This window comes from Gossypium arboreum, chromosome 10, assembly GCF_025698485.1.
Source record: "Gossypium arboreum isolate Shixiya-1 chromosome 10, ASM2569848v2, whole genome shotgun sequence".
Classification (NCBI taxonomy): Eukaryota; Viridiplantae; Streptophyta; class Magnoliopsida; order Malvales; family Malvaceae; genus Gossypium; species Gossypium arboreum.
In genome coordinates, this window is record NC_069079.1 from 15,763,250 (window position 1) to 15,776,973 (window position 13,724).

The following is a 13,724-nucleotide window of genomic DNA, read 5'->3' on the forward strand; positions in this document are numbered from 1 at the left end:
AGCTTCCAAGCTCCATAGTAAGTGATTCGAAGCCTTGTTTTTAATGTTCTTTACGTTTTTGGAATCTCGGTAGCTCGATTAAGCTTATGCTAGCAATAATTCAACCTAGGGTTCATATTTGGAAAAATACCCATAGGTGAAATTTGTGTATTTTGGTGTTTTATGATAGAATATAAGGTTTTAAATTATGTTAGAAAACTTGTACTACTCGGTTTTAAGTGAAAACGAGTAAAAGGGCTTAATCGATAAAAATACCTAATAGTCATAAGTGCATGTTAGAGTGTGAATTTGATGTTGCTATAGAAAGGAAAAAATGATCAGCATGTCATAAAACATAAGAATAAGGGATGAAGTTTAATTACCGAGCCTAGGGGCAAAAGTGTAATTATGCAGTTTAGGGGCAAAAATATAATTTTGCCAAATTTCATATTAAAGACTGTTTTAATGAATGTATGTATTAAATAAGATTAATTTGGCATTATAGATCAAGAGAAACGAGATTCAAGTCGCGATCGAGGGAAAAACAAAGTTTACAAAGAATAGGCTCGATTGTTAATATTTTTTATTGAGGTAAGTTCATGTGTAAATGTAGTAACATAATTGTCATTTTGAGCAATTTAATGTTGTTTATATGATATGATGCTTATTATTATCATAAAATGTTATGTTTTGTGGTTATTGTTGAATAATATGTAATTATGTGAATTACTTGATAAGTATGAACTATCACCGAAGTATCGATTTCGATATTCCGTGGAAGACGGAAAAGATGTGTAATCGAGGAAAAAGCCCGTTTGAACCTTGGGAATAGATTAGAATACAAGTGACATGTCACTAGGATATTTGAGTTCCGAACTCGTTGAGTTGAGTCCGAGTTCGTGAGATTTAACTAGGCATCCAAACTCGTTAAGTTGAGTTCGAGTTCACTTATGGATGCAAACGCTCGAGCTCGTTGAGTTGAGTTCGAGTTCACTTATGGGCGGGTTACATGGTAGCTTGGCTACATAAGTTTCGCAGGCTATTGAGTTTGTCTAGCTGCGGGTATGGCACTTACGTTCATGAAATCTGCGTATTCGAATTATATTCCGATGTGTTCAACGAGTGAATCTTAGGTGAATGAGAAGAATGCCTAAAACGAAGGTGATATATTGGTAAGTGTGGTGAATGAGAAAATTTGATAGGTATGTGCTTAAATCCTCGGGTTGAGAACTTGGTATGATGAAATTGTAGAAAGATATTAAATGCAAACGAAACATGAATGTCTTGATGTTGTTTATGCAAATGATGTTTTATGTGGAATTGCATGATTATGTTACTTGCTATTTGCATGTGAACTTACTAAGCATTTATGCTTACCCCCTCATTTTCATTCACTGTAGTTGTTGACAAGCCGGCTTGAGAATCGGGATAGGTTGAAGACTCGTTCACACTATCCGAAGGCCTAAATTGGTAAAATGGCTTGTGTATTTTGAATGTGGCATGTATGGCAAAATACTTTGTGAAAATGATTTTATGACATGGTTATGGTTTGGTAAGAAAAGGGTTTGTGAATTATTAGCCATTGGAATGGCCAATCTAAATCATATTTGATTCCATGTATGTTTAAAATGCTATTTAGTCCATGGAAATCTATAGTAAAGTGAAATTTGTTATAAATTAGAATATTGCTGTAGCAATGATATGAATTTGAAAAATTACTAAAAATAGTATAAATTGACTTAAATGATGAATAAGTTAAGGAATCGAAGCTTGATGAGTCTATTTTCGTATGGATTGAACTAAATAGGTATATGAATTATATTTTATGAGATATTTGAATTTTTGTGAAATAGGGCCAGTGTGATTTCTGGAGCCCCTTTTCTGACTTTAAGAATTCACCATAAATTGTAAAAAAATAATTAGAAGTTATTATTTATATGTGAAGATTCCTTATTGAGTCTAGTTTTAATAGAAATAAACAAAATAGTCATTGAAATTCTGTACAGAGAGAAATATGATCCGAAATACATAGAGGTCAAAGAAGTCAAACCTTGAAACAGGGGATAATTTAAATAATAAACTGTACTAATTGGCCAGACCAAAAATTCTAGAAAAAAATTAGTAGATAGATATATGAGTCTAGTTTCAGGAAAAATTTACGAAATTGGATTTTGAGTTTTGAAACTCAAGATATGAATTTTTAAGCGACTATAATGCAGATTACCAACTTGTCTGGAAGTTTTAAAAATAAATTGTTTGAGCTGTATAAGTAATGAATTAAGTCCGTTAACACCTCGTATTCGACTCCGGAGACGGTCTCAGGTACGGGGCATTACATTTGGTGGTATTAGAGTAGGTTTAGTGAGTTCTCAGACTAATATGTTGTATGTACGGGTTTTGCTATACATGCCATATATATATTGTGATAGTGTGACGACTTCTGACCTTTTAAATGAATTTTTTTATAGTAAATGGATCCCGATCCAGTTGCGACTGATGATGTAGAGAGTAATGCACTAGCTCCGGCTGAAGAGGCGGTGCCAACTGAAAATCCACCTCCTACTGTTGGTCAACGAGGAGGAGAAAGGGCTCAGGAAGCCTTTCTCCAGATGATGAATGCCTAATATACTGAGTTCGTTCGTACGAACCCGAATGCACAACCTCCCCCACCTCCCTCGATTCCTCAACCTGTACCTCCGATGTCTCAAGGCGTAGATCTGATGAAATTTCATAGAACTCCAGTTGACAGATTCTGTAAGCAAGGGGCCAAAGAATTCAGGGCAAATATTGATAATGATGCTGAGAAAGCAGAGTTTTGGCTTGAGAATTCTATTCGGGTATTTGATGAATTGTCTTGTAGACTTGAGGAATGCTTGAAATGTGCTATATCATTGTTGAGGGATTCAGCTTATCATTGGTGGAAGACATTGACTTCAGTAGTACCGAAAGAGAAAGTAACTTGGGAGTTCTTTCAAGAAGAATTTTGGAAGAAATACATCAGTGAAAGATTTGTTGATCAAAAGCGTAAAGAGTTTCTTGAATTGAAACAGGGAAACATGACAGTTACTGAATACGAAAGGGAGTTCGTCAGGTTGAGTAAGTATGCTAGAGAATATATTCCTACAGAGGCTAAAATGTGCAGACGATTTGAAGACGGACTCAATGAAGACATCAAAGTATTTGTTGGGATTCTTGAATTAAAAGAAATGGTAGTACTGGTTGGTCGAGCTTGCAAGGCTGAAGAACTACTTAAAGAGAAGAAAAAAGTAGAGGCCGAGACTAGAAATTGGAAGAAAAGACCGACGAGCGCTTCATTCTCACAAAGAATCCGAAAATCTAGAAATATGAATCCTCGCTCACGTGTTTCGTGGAAAATCATATGGAAATTTTAAGAAGCAAAATGTGGGTCCTAAATCTCAGAATACTTCTACGGCTAGTGTGGGAAATACGAGATTTGTTAAGCCTGAGTGCCAGCGGTGTGGTAGAAATCATTTTGGCCCATCTAAAGTGAATGAATGTTTTCGGTGTGGTTATCCGGATCATTTTATTAGAGACTGCCCAGAGAGAGTCGAGAAAGAAAAATTTCAGAGTGTAAAAGCTAGTGGTGCAGACTCGAGGGGAAGATATTCAAGAAAAGCTGGAAATGAAGCAAGCAGCAAAAATGTAGCCAGAGATTCAGCAGCTAAATCTGAAGCAAGGGCTCCAGCTAGAACTTATGCTATAAAGGCATGTGAAGATGCTTCATCACATGACGTGATTACTGGTATATTTTCTCTTTATGATGTTAATATTATTGCTTTGATTGATCCCGGTTCTACTAATTCATATGTGTGCATGAAATTGGTGTTTAGTATGAATATACCTGTTGAGAACACAGAATCCGTTAGGCAAATGTGTGATAGTTGATAAAGTATGCAAGAAATGCCCTTTAATGATTCGGGGTCATTACTTTCCAGCCAACTTCATGTTGTTGCCGTTTGATGAATTTGATGTTATTTTGGGTATAGATTGGTTGGAATTGCATGATGCTATAGTAAATTGCAAAGAAAAGGTTATAGAATTAATCTGTGAAAGTGGTGAAATTCTGCGGGTTGAACCAGACAAATCAGAGGCATTATCTAGTATGATTTCTTCGATGTCGGCTCAGAGATATTTGAGAAAGGGTTATGAAACTTATTTGGCGTATGTAATTAATACAAAAGAAATTTAAAAGAAAGTTGAATCAGTGCCGGTTGTGTGTGAATTTGCAGATGTATTTCCAGAAGAATTTCCGGGTTTGCCTCCAGTCAGGAAAGTAGAATTTAGTATTGAATTGATATCGGGAACAGCTCCGATCTTGATTGCTCTGTATAAAATAGCACTAGCAGATTTGAAAGAATTAAAGTATTAGTTGCAAGAGTTGACTGTTAAAGGCTTTGTGAGACCGAGTTTTTCACCCTGGGGTGCTCCCGTGTTATTTGTGAAAAAGAAGGATGGCTCTATGAGATTGTGTGTTGACTATTGGCAATTAAACAAGGTGACAATCAAAAACAAGTATCCGTTGCCAAGAATTGATGATTTGTTTGATCAGCTAAAAGGAGCGACATGGTTTTCAAAGATTGACTTGAGATCTGGGTACTACCAGCTACGAGTAAATGAGTTGGATGTGCCTAAAACTGCTTTTAGAATAAGGTACAGTCACTATGAATTTTTAGTTATGCCATTCGGGTTGAAAAATGCTCCTGCTGTGTTTATGGATTTAATGAATTGCATATTTCGGCCATACTTGGACAAATTTGTTGTGGTATTTATAGATGACATCTTAATTTATTCAAAAGATGAGATAGAGCATGCTGAGCACTTGAGGATAGTTTTACAAACTTTGAGAGATAAGCAGCTGTATGCTAAGTTCAGTAAAAGTGAATTTTGGCTTCGGGAAGTTGGATTTTTAGGTCATATTGTTTCAGGTGATGGTATACGGGTTGATCCTAGTAAAATTTCAGCCATTGTTGATTGGAAACCACCGAAAAATGTAATCAAGGTTAGAAGTTTCTTGGGGCTAGCTGGGTATTATCGGCGGTTTGTAAATGGATTTTCTATAATTGCTGCTCCTATGACTAGAATACTCCAAAAAGATGTTAAATTTGAATGGACGGAAGAATGTCAACAGAGTTTTGAAGAATTGAAAAAGTTATTAACTTAAGCACCAGTGTTGGTACAACCCGAATCAGGTAAAGAAATTGTGGTGTATAGTGATGCTTCTCGAAATGGCTTAGGATGTGTACTTATGCAAGAAGGAAAAGTGGTGGCTTATGCTTCGAGACAGTTAAAATCTCACGAAAGGAATTATCTGACTCATGATTTGGAATTGGCTGCTATAGTGTTTGCTTTGAAGATTTGGCAACATTATCTGTATGGTGAAAAGTGCCAAGTATATACAGATCACAAAAGTATTAAGTACTTGATGTCACAGAAAGACTTGAATTTGAGAAGTGAAGATGGTTGGAGTTGTTGAAAGATTACGAGCTTGTTATTGACTATCATCCGGGAAAAGCGAATGTGGTTGCCGATGCTTTGAGCAGAAAGTTGTTATTTGCTTTGAAAGCTATGAACACTCAGTTAAAGGTATCAGATGATGGTTCGATTCTAGCAGAGTTAAGAGCAAGACCGATGTTTTTACAAGAGATTTGTGAAGCTCAGAAAAATGATTAAGATTTGCAAGCCAAGAGAAAGCAGTGTGAAGTTGATACGGGATCAGATTTCAGAATCGGTTCTGATGGTTTCTTAATGTTCAAAAATCAGATTTGTGTACTGAAAAATGATGAGTTGATTAAAAAGATTTTGCATGAAGCACATAATGGTTGTTTGGCAGTTCATCCGGGCAGTACGAAAATGTATAATAACTTGAAGAAAATGTACTAGTGGAGTGGAATGAAAAGAGATATTTCCGAGTTTGTATCAAAGTGCTTAGTTTGTCAACAAGTGAAAGCTGAAAACCAAGTACCTTCGGGATTACTCTAGCCTATCATGGTTCTTGAATGGAAATAGGATCAGATTACTATGGATTTTGTATCAAGGTTGTCGTTAACTCCGGGGAAGAAAAATGTCATCTGGGTAATAGTTGACAGACTGACTAAATCGGCTGATTTTATTCCTGTACGTACGGATTATTCTCTTAATAAGTTGGCTGAATTGTATATCCGCGAGATTGTTAGACTTCATGGAATACCTTTGTCAATCATTTCGGATAGAGATCCGAGATTTACTTCACGGTTTTGGCAAAAGTTGCAAGAGGCATTAGGTACGAAGTTAAATTTCAGCATCGCCTTTCATCCACAAACTGATGGACAATCAGAGAGAGTAATTTAGATTCTTGAAGACATGCTTAGATGTTGCATATTGGAACTTCAAGGTAGTTTGGAAAGGTACTTACCGTTGGTAGAATTTGCTTATAATAATAGTTATCAGAAGAGTTTGAAGATGGCACCTTATGAAGCATTGTATGGTCGTAAATGTCGGACGCCATTGTATTGGACTGAACTTAAGGAAAATCAGATTTATGGAGTTGATCTAATAAAAGAAACTGAAGAAAAGGTGAAAGTGATTCGAGATTTTTTGAAAGCTACTTCAGATAGACAAAAATCTTATGCAGATTTGAAACGAAAGGAAATCGAGTTTCAAGTTGGTGATAAGGTATTTTTGAAAGTGTCTCCATGGAAGAAAGTCCTTAGATTTGGACGGAAGGGCAAGTTAAGTCCATGTTTTATTGGACCGTATGAAGTAATTGAAAGAATTGAACCAGTAGCTTATCAGTTAGGATTGCCATCTAAATTATAGAGGATGCATGATGTTTTTCACGTATCTATGCTACGTCAGTATCGTTCGGATCCTTCACATATAATTTCATCGATAGAAGTTGAGCTATGACTGGATATGACTTACGAAGAAGAACCGATTAAGATTTTAGCTCAAGAAGTCAAACAACTAAGAAATAAAAGTGCCCCTCTCGTGAAAGTATTGTGGCAAAAGCACGGGGTAGAAGAGACTACATGGTAACCTGAGGAAACTATGAGAAACCAATACCCACATGTAACACCCCTAACTCGTGACCGACGCCGGTGTCGGACACGAGAGGTTAACGGCCAAATCCTCTCAAGATACCAACCAATTTGACATTACCAGTCAGGCTGGAAAACTGCGTCACCGTCGCCTTAAAAATCATATCTCGAGTTTCAAAACTCGGAAACTGGTTTTGTAAATTTTCCCTCAATTTAGACTCATATACACATCCATGGATTTATTTTTAGAATTTTTGGTTGGGCCAATTGGTACAGTTTATTAGTTAAAGTCACCCATATTACAGGGATCAACTGCTCTGACCTTCGTGCGTTACAACTTGGATATCTCTCTGTACAGAGCTTTAATACTGGTGCCGTTTGTTTCTAATGAAACTAGACTCAAAATGGAATCTGTACATATAAGGAATGACTCTTAATTCTTTCTGGATAATTTATGGAGAATTTTCAAAGTTGCGACAGGGGTCCCAGAAACCGTTCTGGCCCTGTCTCACGAGAACTTTAATATCTCTCAATATACTGCTCATATGGTCGTTTCGTTTCGTCCATATAAAAATAGATTCATCAAGGTTCAATTTCATAATTTACTCACTATTTAATTCTACTTCTACTATTTTTAGTGATTTTTCAATCTCATCTCACTGCTGCTGTCCGCAACAGTTACTGCAGTAGACTATGCCAATTTCATGAATCTTTCCTTGGCCTTAATCATCCATCATACATGACACAAGTTATGGGCACCATATCAAAATTAGAGTTTCTAAAACTCGTGGCTATAGGTTCTAGCATCCCACTCGATGACCACATAGGCCATTTTCACATGGCTTAAAGTTTACAACCCACAATTCGACAAAACAAAATAGCCTATACATGCCAAATGTTCTTCAACAACAAAAACAATACCACAAGATTTCAGCCGGTGTGATGACTCCAACGACGGCCCCGATCACGCAAACAATACGAGTCCGAGAGACCTAAAATGGGTGACAAGAAAAACACCGAGTGAGTTTACAACTCAGTAAGTCATAAGCATTCATTAATCCACTGATAAAGTTACTACTACATGTACAACAAATGAGGCTAGGTACTCGTCCATATCGAGTCTATACCATAATACCTCGGACCTTTCGGTCTAATCTCGTACCAAGTCATACATCCACATTTCATATTCTACACAACAAGATAATCGAAACATTTTTACACATTAACTCATTTTCCAGCACAACCATACAATTTCAATCATCACATAGATTTAAGGCTTACCAAATTCAACCCCAAGCATGAACGTATTCTCTATTCGTCATGAGCTCGAGGTACTTACCCGATTCGCTGTCCGGATTAACTCGATAATGTCGCACACTCAGTGCCAATTGTAATACAAGAGCATATAGTGAATCCGCACACTTAGTGCTATATATTTTCAGCTCGCACACTTAGTGCTATAGAATCAAACTCGCACACTTAGTGCTGTACAATTTAAACCCGCACACTTAGTGCCAATCTTGTCACCGTGTCCATTTATACCCGCACACTTAGTGCCGTGACCAATGCCTTATGCATTTTGCTGCCTTTATACATTCAACAATGGCATCATTCCATACACATACATTTTCATTTACACATCAATTCATTAAACACAATTGCATATATATTATGATCATTTAAATCAACACCAAATATATGCTTAATGACTTACCTTGTATTAGGTAAAATAGTTCCAAGTCGGCTACTCGATGACCTTCGATTTCCCCTTGTTGGACGCCTCTCCTTTAAGATCTTGAGCTAAATCAAACAAATTTACTTCTCAATCGACACATACACACGGCAACCATATACATTTCAAAGGTCAATTTATTCAGATCATTTGTCCATATATTAGCTTTTAACGCATTTGGTCACTAGGGCGACCATATTTAACTTTCAAGCATTCATTTCTAATTTTAGTTAAACAATGCCGAATGCCATTAGCTAGACATGTTTGAAACATGTTTCCCTTGCCCATAACTTGTCATGGTCAACCACTTATCCAAAATAAATGGAGTATTTGACATGCAACTCCATTTATTTTACTTCATTCTTTATTAACCTCTTAAAATAGCCACATATATTTAAATCCCTTCACATGAGTCCTTTTCTTTCAATTCACAATCAAATTAACTAAATCAAAGAATTCAAAATTCACACATGTATTTTCACATATTCTAGACAATAAATATTACGTTTGAACATGTCGGTGACTCGGTTTAGCGGTCCCAAACCACTTCTCGACTAGGGTTAAATTAGGGATGTCACAACTCTCCCCACTTAAGAAATTTTCGTCCCGAAAATCTTACCGTAAATATGCTCGGTATCGCTCTTTCATAGAGTCCTCAAGTTCCCAAGTGGCTTCTTCCATCCCGTGTTTATGCCACAACACTTTCACTAATGGAATTTTCTTGTTTCGTAGCTCTTTTACTTCACGCATCGAATGCGAACCGCTCTTCTTCATAGCTCAAATTAGGTGAACCTCGACCTCGGATGGAGTAATTACGTGTGTCGGGTCGACCTATATCGTCAAGCATCGAAACATGGAAAACGCTAGAATCTTTTCGAGCTCGGGGGCAAAATTAATCGATACGCCATCGCCCAACTCGTTCAGATACTTCAGATGGACCGATGAACCTCGGACTCAATTTGCCCTTACGGCCAAATCTAAGCACCTTCTTCCGTGGTGAAACTTTGAGAAAGACCTTGTCTCCAACCTGATATTCAACATCTTTTCTTTTCAAACCGCATACGACTTTTGGCGATCCGGCGACTTTCAAACTTTCACGAATTACTCGAACTTTTGCTCGGCATCCTTAACCAAATCAACCTCAAGAATTTACCTTCACTAAGTTCACCAGAATAATGGGGTACGGCATTTACGACCGTATAAAGCCTCGTAAGGCGCCATCTTAATACTTGATTGAAAGCTATTGTTGTAGGCGAATTCAATCGAGGTAAATACCGCTCCCATGAACCACTAAACTCAAGGATGCAACATCTCAACATATCCTCGAGTGTTTGAATTATCCGCTCGGATTGACCATCGGTTTGGGGATGAAAAGCGGTGCTAAAATGCAGCTTGGTACCCAAAGCATCTTGCAATTTCTTCCAAAATCGCGACGTAAATCTTGGGTCTCTATCCGACACGATAGAAATAGGCACCCGTGTAATCTCACAACTGGGAAACGTATAATTCGCTAGTTTGTCCATTGAAAAATCCGTGCGTACGGGATAAAGTGAGCCGACTTAGTTAGTCTATCGACAACGACCCAAATCGCATCCTTCTTACTCATCGACAATGGCAATCCGGATACAAAGTCCATTGTGACTCGATCCCATTTCCATTCGGGTATCATGATCGGTCAAGTAATCCCGATGGCACTTGATGTTCCGCTTTCACTTGTTGACATATCGACACCTTGAAACAAATTCGAAATGTCTCGTTTCATACCGGCCACCAAAATTGGCGTTTGGTCATTGTACATTTTAGTACTACCCGGTGGATTGACATTCGACCACAATGGGCTTCATTTAGAATTATCGAAATAAGTTCAATTCTTTGGAACACACAGACGACTTCAACCTCAAACAATCGTCATCATCAATTTGAAACTCGATTCCTTGTTCGTAACACACTCACCCGCTTTTGCAAGCAACTCCTCATCAACTTTCGAGCTTCCGAATTTAATGAGCCAACAATGGTTTGGCCTTTAATTCGCTACTAACACATTGTCGGGTAGAATAGACAAGTGTACATTCATCGTCAGAAGCAAACAAAGTGACTTCCGACTTAAGGCATCCGCAACCACATTGGCCTTTCCCGGGTGATAATCAATAACGAGTTCATAATCTTTTAACAACTCGAGCCATCGTCTTTGTCGCAGATTTAAGTCTCTTTGTGTCATCAAATATTTGAGACTTTTGTGATCCGAATACACTTGGCACTTCTCACCAAATAAGTAATGTCGCCATATCTTTAAGGCGAATACGATGGCAGCCAATTCGAGGTCATGGGTTGGATAATTTTTCTCATGTGGCTTTAATTGTCTCGACGCATAGGCCACAACTCGACCTTCTTGCATCAATACGCAACCTAACCCAAGTAGGGAGGCATCACTATAGATGACAAACTCTTTGCCGATTCGGCAGTACTAGAACTGGAGCTTTCGTCAAATGGGTTTTCAATTGGTCGAAACTTTTCTGACACTTTTCCGTCCATTCAAATTTGACATCTTTCTGAAGCAGTTTTGTCATGGGTGTGGCTATCATCGAGAATCCTTTCACAAACCGTCGGTAGTAACCGCAAGCCCCAAAAGCTCCTAACTTCGGTAACATTCCTTGGAGGTTTCCAATTGACTATGGTCGAAATTTTGTTCAGTCAACCTCGACACCGATCGCGGACACCACGTGCCCCAAAAGCTAACCTCTTTCAACCAAAATTCACATTTATGAACTTTGCGTATAATCGCTTATCTCGTAAGATTTGCAACACTAGCCTCGGTGTTCAAAGATGTTCGGTTTCATCTTTCGAATAGACCAAAATGTCATCGATAAATACAACTACGAACCGATCCAAGTATGGCCTGAAAATTCTATTCATTAAATCCATAAACACCGCAGGGCATTAGTGAGCCCAAACGGCATCACCAAGAATTCGTAGTGACCGTACCTCGTTCTAAAAACGGTTTTGGGTATGTCCGATTCTCGACCCTCAACCGATAGTACCCGACCTCAAATCTATCTTTGAAAACACCGAGGCTCCCTTTAATTGATCAAACAAATCGTCAATTCGTGGCAATGGATATTTATTCTTTATCGTCACTTTATTGAGTTGACGATAGTCGATGCACAACCTCATGGTTCCGTCCTTCTTCTTCACAAACAATACAAAAGCGCCCCATGGAGAAAAACTCGGTCGAGCGAAACCTCTATCCGTCAATTCTTGCAATTGAACCTTCAATTCCTTTAATTCCGTTAATGCCATACGATACGGGGCTATTGAAATCGGTGTAGTACCCGGTACAACTTCGATGCCGAATTCCACTTCTCGAACAGGTGGCAATCCCGGTAACTCCTCAGGAAAAACATCTGAATACTCACAAACCACTGGTACCGATTCGAGTTTCCTTCCGTCTCTTTACTTCCAAACACATACGCAAGGTATGTTTCACACCCCTTTTCACATATCTTCGACGGTCATAGAAGATATTATCGCGGCACTCCTTTTAAATCAAGAGACTCGACTCGGACTACCTCATTATTTGCACTCCTCAAATCAATGGTTTTCCTTTGCAGATCCACCATCGCATCATGCACGGTCACCAATCCATACCAAGAATAACATCGAATTCATGAAATGGTAGAAGCATCGATCGACCGAAAAGCAGATTCTCGAATTATTAGGGGCATCTCTTGCACACTTTATCATCAAGCACGTATTGACCCAAAGGGTTTGACACTGAATTATTTAATTCAAGAGACTCAACAGTAGAGTCTTACCGGATGCTAAGGTTTCACATACATATGAGTGAGTAGAGCCGGGTCAATCAATGCAATCACAATAGTATCAAAGAGAGTAAAAGTACCGGTGATAACGTCGGGGAGGATGCCTCCTCTCGTGCGCGGATGGCATATGCTCTAGCAGAGCACGGGTCTCGGATCGGACGGCCGTATTAGAGGCTCCTCTCTGATTACCACCCCTACCTCCAGAGATTCTCGGGGGCCTACCTCCAGCCGTCGTTCCACTAGGTCTTGCACCTTGCGTCTTATTCCTCTCATCTAGCTCCGTGCAATCTCTAATGAAGTGGTCCTTGAACCGCATCCATAACAGCCCTATTAAGACTTACCCCAACATTCACCTAGGTGTCGTCTTCCACATTGGGGCATTCAGTCTCTCTTGACGACTATTACCCACACTAGCTACTGAAGTAGCTCGGGAGTCCGTCAATGGTCGGGCTCTAATGGAGATTCCCGCGGTCGCCCTCGACTTACTGGTGTCCTCCCTGAACCTCTTTACAGCCGAGAACGGAGCTTTACTCGTCGATCTTTTACGGTAATCTCTTGCTTCACATTCAGCCTTCTTCTTCTCCTTCCCAAGTTCTTCCGCCTTGCAGGCTCGTTCGACTAGTGTCACGAACTCCTTTATCTCCAAAATTCCCACTAGTAACTTTAACTCTTCATTCAATCCTTCTTCAAATCTTTTGCACATCGCAACCTCATCAGCCACACATTCCCGAGCATACCGACTAAGTCTTACGAACTCATGTTCGTATTCAGATACGGTCATCCGACCTTGCTTGAGTTCCAAGAATTCCTTACGCTTATGATTGATGAACCGTTGACTAATGTATTTCTTTCGAAATTCGGATTGAAAGAAATCCTGTAACTCGTTCATTTGGGACTATGGAAATTAAAGTCCTCCACCAATAGTAAGTGAGTCTCGCAACAAGGATATAGCACACTTAAGACATTCATCGGTGTGCATGACAGTTCATCTAACACTCTAATGGTGTTATCGAGCGAACTCACCTTTTCGGCATCATCAAGAACTATGGCCTTGAACTCCTCGGCCCCGCTTCCTAATCAAGTCCACGGTGGTTTACTCACCTCACAGGATCAATAACTGGAGGCATTGCGGGCTCTTGGGTGGAGTATTTAAATTCG